The 12,306-nt window shown below is 41.6% G+C and overlaps 1 protein-coding gene across 3 annotated transcripts in view; it reads left to right on the top strand.

Annotated features, from left to right (window-relative positions):
* The window catches only part of EVI5 (ecotropic viral integration site 5), a 78,159-nt gene that overhangs the window by 582 nt on the left and 65,271 nt on the right, over positions 1-12,306 (top strand). Inside the window, exon 1 of one of the 3 annotated variants that reach the window (XM_044432590.1) lies at positions 24-131. The exons of the other annotated variants lie outside the window; for them this stretch is intronic. The gene's annotated coding sequence lies outside the window, so the exon portion shown is untranslated. Of the gene's footprint in view, positions 1-23; positions 132-12,306 lie in introns of those variants that run through there. 3 annotated transcript variants of the gene reach the window in all.

The raw sequence follows: 12,306 nt of genomic DNA, 5'->3' as shown, positions 1-12,306 counted from the left end.
CGCATAGGAGAAAAGCGGGAGGGTGTCCGGGCGGGAGCTCTGAGAATAGCAGCAGCTGCAGCGGCCGGGCCGGGCTGGGCCGCCCGGGAAACCGATGTTCGCACCTCGCCTCCCGGGCAAAGGCTTCCAAGGTGAGCGCGGCGGCTTCGGCTAAGGGGCGCCTATGCGCGCGCGTCCCTGTGTTTTCCTTGTTCCGCATTGTCCTCTGCCCGCCCACCTCTTTCCCCTCTCCGTCCCAGTCTTTGTGGCGATGGAGGGCGGCGGCCGCGACCCCAGCCCGTCAGTCCGCTTCCCAAGCGATGTGGGATATGCGGAGAGGGAAGAGACATTGGAGGAGCATCCCCCCCCCGCCGCTCACACACTCCCCTCCTAGCAACGTCCTTGGAGAGGAGGATGCCCGGAAAGGCGTCCCCCTTCTCCCCCAGGCCTGTTCTGGCCTGAGCAGGAGGTCTTTCCTGCAGCCCCCCCCCCTTCCCTCCGCAGTGCACGGAGTTAGCCCTGGCGGAGAAAGAGTCGCGCCACAGGCGCATCGGTGTGCGCGCCTCCGCTGCGAGGCTCCTTCGGGACTTCATCGCGGTAGCTCGCCACTTCCTTCTCCTCCCTGCCACGATCCACCGGATTTCCTCTCTGTGGTGAGGAAGAGACTGTGGGACTGCCCTCTGTGTACGTGTGTGTGGTGGTGGTGTCCCCCCCCCCGCGTCTCTTGGTTTCTATAGTGAGCCCCAGTGAAAGTCCGAGGAAAGGGTTCAAAATGCGAAGGGCTTCTTTTGGGTCGTAATCTGAACCCAGATTCCATTCTGGAACCGTTTTCCCAGCAGTGCCACCCCATTACAAATGCCTAGCTTGAACGGTGCAGAGGAAAGATGCCCCTGTGCGTCTATAATCTGGTTTCCCTTAGTAGCTGAGTAGCTGTAACCGAATCCGACAGATGATGGTATTCCACGAAACAATGGCCTGCAGTCCAGGTTCAAATTGTAGTTTAAACTTCGAGAAGCAAAGTATGGAGTATGTGCACAGGTAGTAGTGAGAGAACAGTTTATTGCAGGTTTAGCAATAATTACTGATTACATGTATGGCCCACCTTTTTTCTTTCACTGGGTACTTAAGATTGCTTATACCGGCCTCCACTTCATTTCCTTGTTTATCCTTGCAGTGACCCTGTGAGGTAGGTTGGGCTGACAGTCATCCAGTGAGCTGACTGGGGACCAAAACTTGGGTCTCTGTAATCAGACTAACCACTACACCATGCTATCTAGCTCTAAGACCTAAGAGACTCTACTTATTGGTCTTTGAGCTTGTCAGGATGGCAGTTTTCCCCCCTTCTGTGCCCCAGCCATATCTGGGAGGATAGAACTGTGTTTTCTTGTCATATTCCTCTGGGGCATAGTTCTAGGAGAAGGTTCAAGGTATTCTAGGCTAATACTGTAATCTACAGATTCTTCCATGAAACAGTCTATGTTTATCTGATCGCATGTATATAACGATCTCGGCATTCTCTTCTGCAAAGCAGATGGTTAGGATGTGGAGGAGGGAACAAATCCCAGAAAGAGGACTAGGGACTCAGATGTGGAATTCAAGACATCTGACACATTATCTGGTTCTAGAAAAGCAACTATACATACAGTCCCTCTGACTTTTCTTGGTTCAACCACCCCATGGCCAGGCTGATGTATTTTCTCTGTTCAAGGACTCTGCAACGTATAGCTCAGTTTTTCACAGCCACCTCCATCCCCTCAACACCACCACTAATGCTATGTTGTTTTATAGGTCACTGCAGTATTTTATTATTGATACTGTTCATTCAGGTGAGAGGATTCCATTACAGCAGCAGTGTTAAAAGAGAGCCTGTTGATATGCATGAAGCTTGCCTGAGGGAATGGATGACCAAAGACATCTTATTTGAGTCCAGTTGCCTTTAATAGGGACAACATCTTTTGGCTTAAACAGGCGCATTTCAGCAGGATTGGGTGTGCCCAGCTTTGCATAGAATCACTCTGCAAAAATGAAATGCAAGTTGCTACCTGAAGGATGTTCACTCCGGCCCCTTCTCTGGCTTACATACCAGTACAGTGTACTGAGGTCATACATAAGGTGCTGTGTCTCGTCTTAGTTCCTTCCCTAATATAGGAAAGATTGATTTGTTTACCTTTTATTGTTTCTTCTATCTGGGAGTTAAAAATAGATCTTCTGTTAATGGCAGGTTGCAGGATCATAGCTAAAAAATGGAAAACTGCAGAACTATTAACATTGAGGTTTTGGTACATGGAGCTGTGGCAAATAGCTATGGCAAAAAGATGTACCAATTAAAATTAATGAAAGGCAACATCATATCTGATTTGTCTAAAATATGGCATGCTTCGTTTGTCCAAAACAAGGACATATGCAGCAATAGTTGCCATAACGTTTCCTCGGTTTCTGGAATAGACAAAATGCAATCTAAGAAAAGCTATAAAGAAAAAGGCTCAGTGACTAATGAGTACTACCTATATTTGTGAAAAAAGGGGGGGTTCAAGTACACTCTCTTCATAGATTCAAATTTGATGCATTTTTCTTTGATTGTCTTTTCATTTGAGAAATTCATAACATTTATATAAATAGACCTTGCCTATTACAACAGATTTGTGTACTGAATTTTCTCCTGCTTAGCATGCAACTTGATAGGATTTTGAAAGTGACTGGTTCTGTTTTCTAAAAGAATGCATGTTGATCTTGCATAAGCACATTGTCATTTTATCATAGAATAGTCATTGAGCCAGCACTTTCCATAAAAAGTGTTTTCTCAAACAAAAAAATCTGTTTAAGTCAGCTATTCTTGTACTCAGAATGCTTTAAGTTATCTAAGGACAGCTTTCCAGGAAGTTTAGTTTGCTTTTGGAAGAAATTAATGTTTCCTGAAAATTAATCTCGGAAGAGTTTGTTATGGTAGCTTTTCTGAAGAGGATAAATGAGGTTAAAGCTGTTACGATAGTGGGTGCATGCTTAAGCCATCTTTAGGCCACTTTGTAGAGTTCACTGGGGGGGGGGGAGAAGTGGGAGCATTTTAATTTGGTGGGTTTTTCAGGGATTCTCTGTTAACAGTTCTCTTACGATATTTGAGATCACTATTTCTCATGCTATGTTCTCTTTTAAATCCCTTTCCCTTTTTTTTTGCTTCTCATATTACACTCTTTGTAATCTGCACTCCTACCTCTCTCCACAAATGCAGTTCACCCTATCCCAGTCTTTGTCCCTTTTTTCTCCCTGCTGCAAGTCCTACAACTCATAGGACTTCTTTCTGCAAAAAGATCCATAAGACTGCAGCCTCTGCTTCTATCCTGATGTGTTTCTGTGTTGTCTTCCTTGAGTACATACAGTTTCACTTTCCCTGCAACTTGCAGCAGTGATAGAGGAGCTCATATACAAGTGTGCTGTGCGGCATAGCTGAAAAACGGTGCTAATTTTATGGCGAGAACAGACAAATATACATGGACGGATGGAGGAATTCTCACACCCCATCCCTTCTCTTAATGGGGAACAAGGAAGGGGCTAGAAACAGGAGTTGCTGGGAATCCCCCTTGGAGGATCAATCAAGTAGAAGAAGGCCGCTGCCTTAATTTTGTACAGTCCTATTGTGCAGAGATGATAGAGTGGCAAGGCTGACCTTGAGGACAAAAACAAATCTTGCTGTAATTAAACAATTTTTGTTTGCTAGTTTTAAAAAAATAGGATACAGGATATCCAAATCAGTCTTTCGTGGGCCAGGAGGCTCACCAAAGGACAAACAGTACCTTCCCACACTGTATAACATTGATCTGATTTTTTCTTTTTTTATTACAAATATTTGGATGGGGAATTGCTGATTGGTGCCTTCATATGGCTATTTATTCATTCTAGTGGGATGAGAGAATACTGTCTGTGTCCTCTCTCTCCTGCCCTTCATGGCATAGAGAGCAGTGAGGAATTTAGACCGAAAAGGTGACAGGGGAGAAGAAAAATTAAACCCTCTCCCATAAGGCATTTCTGATCAGATTAGCAATTCCTTCACTTACATGCCAAAGAATATTCTCAGCTAACAGCAAACTCAAATACTGGTAGCTCTGTTATAGACTTCCTGGCATAACATGGGATTTGTCCTTCAGGTAGCTCATCCCTTTTGTTCTTGCTGCAGGCTAATATTTCCAAAGTGGAGATAGATTTGTGTTTTGCCACTATTTTTAATATTTCCTGAGGTTTTGAGCCAGGCCAGAGAAGTCCCTGAAAGTATTTGAAAGAGGAAAGTTAGGTGCATATTTTAGCCTTCCCCAGCCTGGTGTCCTTCAGAAGTATTGGGACTGCAACTCCCAGAATTCCTGTCTGACAGGGCCATAGACTGGGAATTCTGGGGGTTGCAGAATTTTAGACAGAAACAAGTCCAACTCCCAGCATTCCCCAAAGAGCTTTTTTTTTTTTAAGGTGGTGAGCCAGTGATAGCTGCTCCCTGGTGCTCCATTAGCACTTGGAAGGGACTGTTGCCAGCTATCAACTCAGAGACTGTAAAAAGTGATATCTGAAAGGGAAAAAAGAGGGATAAATAGCTGTGACAAGCACAAACGGGCTTACAGTCATGGTAGGGAGAGCAGACAAGATGGCTGCTATCACAGACTCCCCTGAAATTCTTATGGCCTGAGCCAGTCAGACAGTGTAGCTCAGCTGCCTGCTTGCATGAGCCTTATGATATAGAGGAAAAGCTGGAGAGACTGGCTGAAAAACAGAGCTGTGAACTCTGATCATCCCTTCAGTGAACACTTTGGATGTGGTGGTCGCCTGTGGAGAAGCAGTCTGCTAACTTGCCGTCCTATTACAGAAGCTGGCTAGCTCCATGATGCTAAAGGAGACAGGGACTTCTCAGCAGGAGGGTTCCAGCCAAAATGGGAAAATCATCCTCCCACACAGATACTCGCTGAAAACTCCAAATGCTTGCAGAGATGTCTGGGAGGAAAGCAAGTGTCTTACAAAGGAGGGGGCCACATGTTTGCACAAAAGCTTGCCAAAGAAATGCTAGTGTATCTTTGAGCATTCTTGGCACCAGTGAACTTCTTGTAGGCATGACTTAAGAACAGCATTGCCCTGTTATTCTTGTGTTTTAATTCCTTATGTTTTCTGCTTGGCAGGTTTCCTTCCTAGATGGATATAGTTATGAACACCTTTTCGCTCTGTCTCTTTTTGCTGTTAGATTTCTTCCTGATTTCCTGATAGTCCAGGAAAGGAATTTTAATTTAGATATAGCCATAGGTAATTGCAAATATGGCAAATAACTCATGTTGAATGCCTTACCGAAATCCTAACAATTACTCTTTTGTTGTGTTATATCAAGTTCAACAAATATTTTTTATGGAGCCATAAGCTTTTATAGGCCTGTAGTATATAAATGGCATTAAAATTACTACATATTCACATTTGTAAAATAAATAGTATCATTTTAATACTGCTTGTTGCACAGAAGAACAGAATGGGGAAAGGAGTAATTCACATCTTTCATTCCCTTAAGACATTACTAGGATGTTTAAGAGATCCCTCATTCCTATAACTTTTTAATATCCATATGAATGCTCTAAATATTTGTGGGGCTTTTTTTTTTTTAGTAAAATTACATTTCTTTAACCGTATGTCTGTCATAAAGAAAAGTTCTCAATTTTTGTTTCATGGTAAATAGTGTAATATTAAATTGGAGTTGTATGTCTTGTCTTTCACTTTGTCTGCATTTTGTCCTCACAAAATAACATGCATCACATCCTTATTTTATGATAAAGGGCACTGGTCTTCTCTCAGAATGACAACATTATTTACCAGAATGCTATTTTCAAAACTAAAATTGTCCATAATTCAGGTGTGGTGAAGTAACTGTTACTGTATTTCATGGTAAAGGTTTCCCCTTGACATTAAGTCCAGTCATGCCTGACTGTAGGGGGCGGTGCTCCTCTCTGTTTCCTAGCCGAGGGAGCCAGCGTTTGACCACAGACAGTCTCCGTGGTCATGTGGCCGGCATGACTAAACACGGAACGCTGTTACCTGCCCACTGAAGTGGTACCTTTTTATCTACTTGCATTTGCATGCTTTTGAACTGCCAGGTTGGCAGGAGCTGGGACGGAGCAATGGGAACTCACTCCATTGTGCAGATTTGAACTGGCAGCCTTTCGATCAACCAGCCCAGCAGCACAGCGGTTTAAACCACTGCGCCACCTGCAGTCCCATTTCATGGTACATGAGGGCATTAATTGTGAATTAGTTAGATCTGTGGCTGAGTGCATATTTTATCCATTTCTAATTTGGCTGTAAATCTTCAATTTCTGATCATTACTAGTATAATATTTGTGTCTAAGATTTCTCACTGCCCCAGTTACTTCATATTATTGATCATATTTATTCTTTATGCATTATATTTCTATATTTCCTTTCTGAAACCAACCAGGGTGACTCTCAAACTGTTGAGAAAATAAAAACTGTAATTAAATAAAATAGTAGTAAAGTATAAAAAACGTTATAAACCATATCCATTTTAAGAGTCAAGTTAAAAAGACATGTCTTGGTCTCCCCTTCCTGAATGCACAAAGAGTGGGGACCAGTATGGTGGGAACAGCAGAGGTTGCCTATTCCAGCACTAGTGACGACCAAGCTTGGAGGAAGGTTGTCCACGGGGTCATGATGGGTTGGGCACGACTTTGCAACTAACAACAAAGTGATGACCTAAGGAAAGGCATCTCCCTTCATTGAGCAAATGGGCTCTGCAACTCAGGATGTTCTCAGAAGGGACCCTCCTTTGGACCTTAGTAGTCAAAGCAGATTCAAAACAAGCGAGAGAGCAGGTAGCCAGGCTGTTCCGTTTCAAGCTTTAAAGGTTAAAACCAGCCCCTTGCATTAAGCTCTGAAAGCAGCTAGCAGGCAAGGTTGATCTTTCACTACTGGGATGATGTGATCATGATTCTGTGCACTTGAGCGGAGTTATTTTGTATAAGCCGTTCCTTTCAGTTAGTTTACATGGGGTACTGCTCACTGGCATATCTGCAGTAGGGAAATGTGCAAATCTGGGGGTGTCCTGAGTGGTTAAAAAATCTAAACATAGCATTGGTTTGGATGACTGGTCCAGCATTACCACGACTGTAGCAGTGTCCATGATAGAATATCAAACTGCATCAGGCAGTGTGGCCTAAATTTTTCCTGGCAGGTGTTAAGGTGCTGCTTTCATCCATCTTTACAGCAGTCATGAGTTCTTATACAAGCAAACATGAGGATTTGTCTGGGGCCTTGAGAGGAAACTGAGGAAAACATCAGTTTTTAAAATATTTTTACCATTATTTTTTGGTTTACTGGGTGGAAGATGTGCTTGTCCTCCTTTGCATCCAGTTAGTTCAGCTGTCTCAGCTAGGAACAAATACATACCTTTCAGTTCTGATATAAAGGCAGTAAATTTTGATGTGTTGTTTCTATTAACCTCATTAAGTCATGAAAAGAACCATCATGCTTTGATTTGAATAGTAAGCAAAAATACAGGCTGATTTCCTGACTGAGGTTTCTTCCAGAGACATGTATGTATACATTATGTGCTTTCTATCAGGGAAGTGGGATGCTCCTGACATTGTGTAGACCCCCAGAAATAATTCCTAGGAGGCAATCTAGCCCTCTGGAAACATCTACTTCTTCACCTTTAGTTTCTTTTCTTTCTTTTCTTTTTTTTTTTTTTGCACATTTTTTATTAAGATTGTAAACTAAAAACTAAAAAATGATCAATCATCAAATACATTGGACATACTGGGTCAGCCCCCTATAACATATCTTTTAAACATTCTATAATATTCAAATTGATTTATAAAAATTTAAAGACATCTTTAAATATAAGCCAAGTCCCGTTTCTCCAGCCAATCATAAAAAAGGTCCCAAGTTTGATAGAAGTCAGTATCTTCTTTCTCCTTCAATAATAGAGTCAATCTGTCCAATTCTGCACAATCCAGAATCTTTTTTAAAATCAGTTCCTCCGTGGGTAGTTCCTCACTCTTCCACTACTGAGCAAGCGCAATCCTCGCTGCTGTGATTAAATGTATCAAATACATTTCTTGTTTGCTAATATTTTCCGGTACAATGCCTAACAAGAAAATTTCAGCTTTAAAAGCTAAGGGTTTTTGTAGCATTTCCTCAAGCCATTTATGTATTTTAATCCAATACTTTTTCACATATTCACAAGTCCACCACATATGGTAAAAAGTACCCACATCATGTTTACATTTCCAACATCTGTTTGACATATTTGGAAACAAATTAGCTAATCGATTTGGTGACAAATACCATCTATAAAACATTTTATATAAATTTTCTTTATACGAGGTTGCTAAAGTTACCTTAATATTTCTCTCCCATAGCTTTTGCCACTTTTCTAATTCAATATTATATCCAAAATTTTGTGCCCATGTTATCATAGTTTCCTTAACCCTTCCATTTTCCTGTCAAGTAAGAACTCATAAATTCTTTTAATCATTTTCTCATCTGTTTTTAACATCGCTTGATCAAAGGCTGTTAGTTCTTTATAAAACCCCCATATTTTACAATCTTTAGCATATCTTGATTGCATCTGCACCTTATACACCAAGAGATATTGAGTCCCTGTTCTTGTATTTCTTGATCTAGTTTCAGGCCTCCATCCTTATCCAAAATATCATCATATCTTATGATCCCTTCAAAATTCAATACATTTGGATACACATTCACCTTTAGTTTCTAAGAACCCCTAATCTCAATCCGCTGTTGATAGCTCCTTCATTACTTGGTATTACAACGCAAATATGTCACAAAGAGCATCTGCTTTGAAGACATTTGACAATTTCTGTGATTATTTTATAATAAACCAGAAACTGTTTTAAAGGGTTAGATGTGTATTCTTCAATGGCTAGAGGAAGAAATGGCAAATTTATTTCTTTAAATGGCAAATTTTTAATTTCTCTTAGAAATAGTAATCAGTTTTGGACCATTGTTCAAGAAATATTTATCAAGAAGCTTGCTTTTAAATGTCCTTTTGTTTTTCTGGTTTAAAACATTGACTTAAATTGCTTTAGTTTAAAATGTTTACCCTTGTACCTGGCCCTTGAATAATTATAGGCACTGCTGCAGACTAAGAAAGAAAACCAGTTCAGTTTCAGTTTGTCAGTATTCCTAATGGTTTGGATGCATGATACAAAAGCTCATGCATCTATTATATCAGCATTTCATTTCTCATAGTTGTGCAGGGCTTAGATTACAAGCTTTTCCTTGCCTTTCTTTCCGTATAACCTTCCTGGGTTTACTGTATGGAGTGAAACTTTGAATAGCAGTGGCTGAAGTAGAGTGAAGGGGTGCCTATAATTGTTCGTGTCTTTATTTTATTATTTATTTAATATATTTGTATCCCTTTTTTCCGTTCAAGAACCCAAGGCAGCTAACATAATTCTCCCTTTTCTCTTAAACTTATCTTCATAACAACAACCCTGTGAAGTAGGTTAGGTTGAAAGTCTCTGACTGGCCTCAAGTCTCCCTATGGCTGCATGGGGACTAGAACTCGGAGCTTCTGAGCCCCAGACCTGCACTCGTATGCTACATAATACAGAAATGCGGATCTGTTCTAGCATTAGTAAGCATATAGAAACCATAGCTTACAATTCTGTAGAAGCTTGGAAGGTATTTGAAATGATTCATATAAAAGAGAAAACTTGGGACTCAGTCCAAACCTGTTTTATGAGAACACTGGTCTACAAGGAGAAAGCCTCAGAAATGAAAGTAGCTAAATTTTACCAGAATTGGGTCACTAATAAAGGAAAATTAAGTCCTGAGTATTACTTGGCTCCAATTTCCAAGCTACAGCTTCAGGTCAAAATTGCATCAAAATAATTTGAAATTTCAAGGGGGATGGGTGATTATGCTCCATAACTTTGGATCTGGTGGATCTGGAGTTGTCAAGTCCTCACCATGGGGTCCAGGACCCAGTGCAGATGGAATGTTTGGATATTCCACGGTCCACTTCTGCTTTCTTGAGGTCCCTTTTGCAACTGGGGGAAACCATGCAAAAATAGCAGTCTCTACTATGATTGGTGGGTTCCCTCCACACCATTGGGACTTTTTCTTTGACGCAGATAAGTTACACATGTTGCACCAATAATGAGGGGCCCAACTCTTGTCCTGATCCTCTATTTTGCATCCAAAATATAGGTGGTATGCTTTTTTTTTTTTTTTTTTTTTTTACCACTGTAGCCATACTGCACTTTTGAGGCGCAAATATAACCTCTCCACAAATGTAGCAGAAGTTATCTGCCTTCGCACAGTTTTGAAGTATCTTGGCTTCTGAGGGAAAATATCACAGAACTGTTCCTTGGAAATGTTAGGCAATGACACTTTCACAAGCCACCAGTAACTGTATGATGCATAGATCTGACCAAGATAAATGCACTTTGCAAAAAAAGAACAATAAATTATAGTTAGGTAATTATCTTTAGTGAAGATAAAGTGAAGATAAATTTATACAATTCCATGTGCTACCATTTTCATTGTTCTACCGTACTTTGTCGAAAAGTTATGAGGCATCATGATCATAAGAGACCTCCCTCCCTCGTAGACAAATATACTCACCTGTGTATAAACCTTTATTGTGAAATATCTTGAAAACTTTAGCCAACCAGCACCTTTATCATGCGTTTTCTAATTCAACTAATCAAAATATGTAAGAATTAACACATTTTATATCAGAGGTCGATAATTTCTCAAAATTTGTAGACCAGTGTAACTTCTTAGGAAAAGGGAACTGTTGCTATTCTTTTTTTTTCTTTCTTTTTTTTTTTAAGGCCAGGGCTTTGAGTTCTGGTACATTATAATTTCATATGTTTACTTCTCTCATTTTCCCATGTAATCAGTAGCTACTAAGCGAATATTTGACATTCCTGAGCTCCATTATCTTGGAAGCAGGACTCTGGAGATGGACCAAGAAGGAGACACCATCAATTTCAACCTTACTCCTGGTTGCCTTTGTTGTATTTATAAAACAAATATTTCTGTTTGTAAAGCATCACCAGCAGGAAGACGCATCTTCTGTATAATCCTACATGGCAGATATGACAGTTCGCTCTTGTTCTCCTCTGATGTCAAATCTGCAGAGGTGAAGGAGGTGGCAGCATCGTAGACCTGTCCTCCTCCCTGCTGTACCTCCTGAAGCAGATGAGCAAGAGTGATGAAGCAGTGGCAGCAACTGCCTTCTTGCACTTCCCTACTTTCTTGCCAGACCCCAGAAGTGGTCAGGTTTAGAGGAGGCAAAATTTATTTATTTATTAGAACATTTCTATGCCGCCCCTTGCCGAAGCCTCGGGGCGGCTTACAACACAATAAAATGCAATAAAATGCAAAAATAACAATATAAAATTAAAATTAACAATCTAAAATAAATAAAAGATATAAGAGAAGTTATAAAAGAAGTCACCCTGGCCAGATAAATAAGCAAATATTGTTAACAATTAAAATGACATTTAAATAAAAAGGTCTTCACCTGGCGCCGAAAAACAAATGACGGCGCCAGGCGCTCTGGGGAGCGCATTCCATAGATTGGGCGCCACCGCAGAGAAAGCCCTCCTCCGAGTACCTACCCTCCTAATTTCTTTCACGGAGGGTTCCCGGAGAAGGGCCTCTCCCGCAGATCTCAAGGGGTGGTCGGGCATATATGGATGTAAGCACTCCTTCAGGTAACCAGGACCCAAGCCGTTTAGGGCTTTATAGGTCATAACCAACATCCTGAATTGGGCCCGGACTGCAATGGGAAGCCAGTGAAGCTGACGGAGGACTGGAGTCATGTGAACATAACACCCCATCCCCCTCAGCAACCTGGCAGCTCTATTTTGAACCAGTTGAAGTATCCGGACCGTCTTCAAGGGAAGCCCCATGTAAAGCGCATTACAGAAGTCAAGGCAGGAAGTCACCAGCGCGTGTGTCACCGTTGCCAGGCAGTCGTACTCCAGGTAGAGGCGCAGCTGATTAATCAGCCGAAGCTGAAGGAAACGCTCCTCGCCACCGCTGTCACCTGAGCTTCCAATGAAAGCTCCGGGTAGAGGAGTATTCCTAAGCTGCGGACCTTGTCCCTAAGATGGAGTGCAACCCCATTCAGGACCAGGTCAAATCCACCCTCTCCGAAGCCCAATCCGCCAATCAACAGGACCTCCGTCTTGTCTGGATTGAGCTTCAGTTTACTGGCCCTCATCCAGCCCATTACTTCAGCCGGGTACCGGTTCAGCACAGCCACTGCCTCACCTGGATTAGTGGAAAACGAGAGGTAGAGCTGGGTATCATCAG

This window comes from Varanus komodoensis, unplaced genomic scaffold (genome assembly GCF_004798865.1).
Source record: "Varanus komodoensis strain SLA01 unplaced genomic scaffold, ASM479886v1 scaffold24, whole genome shotgun sequence".
NCBI lineage: Eukaryota > Metazoa > Chordata > Lepidosauria > Squamata > Varanidae > Varanus > Varanus komodoensis.
Note: the sequence above shows the minus strand (reverse complement) of the source record. Positions and strands in the feature narration are given on the sequence as shown.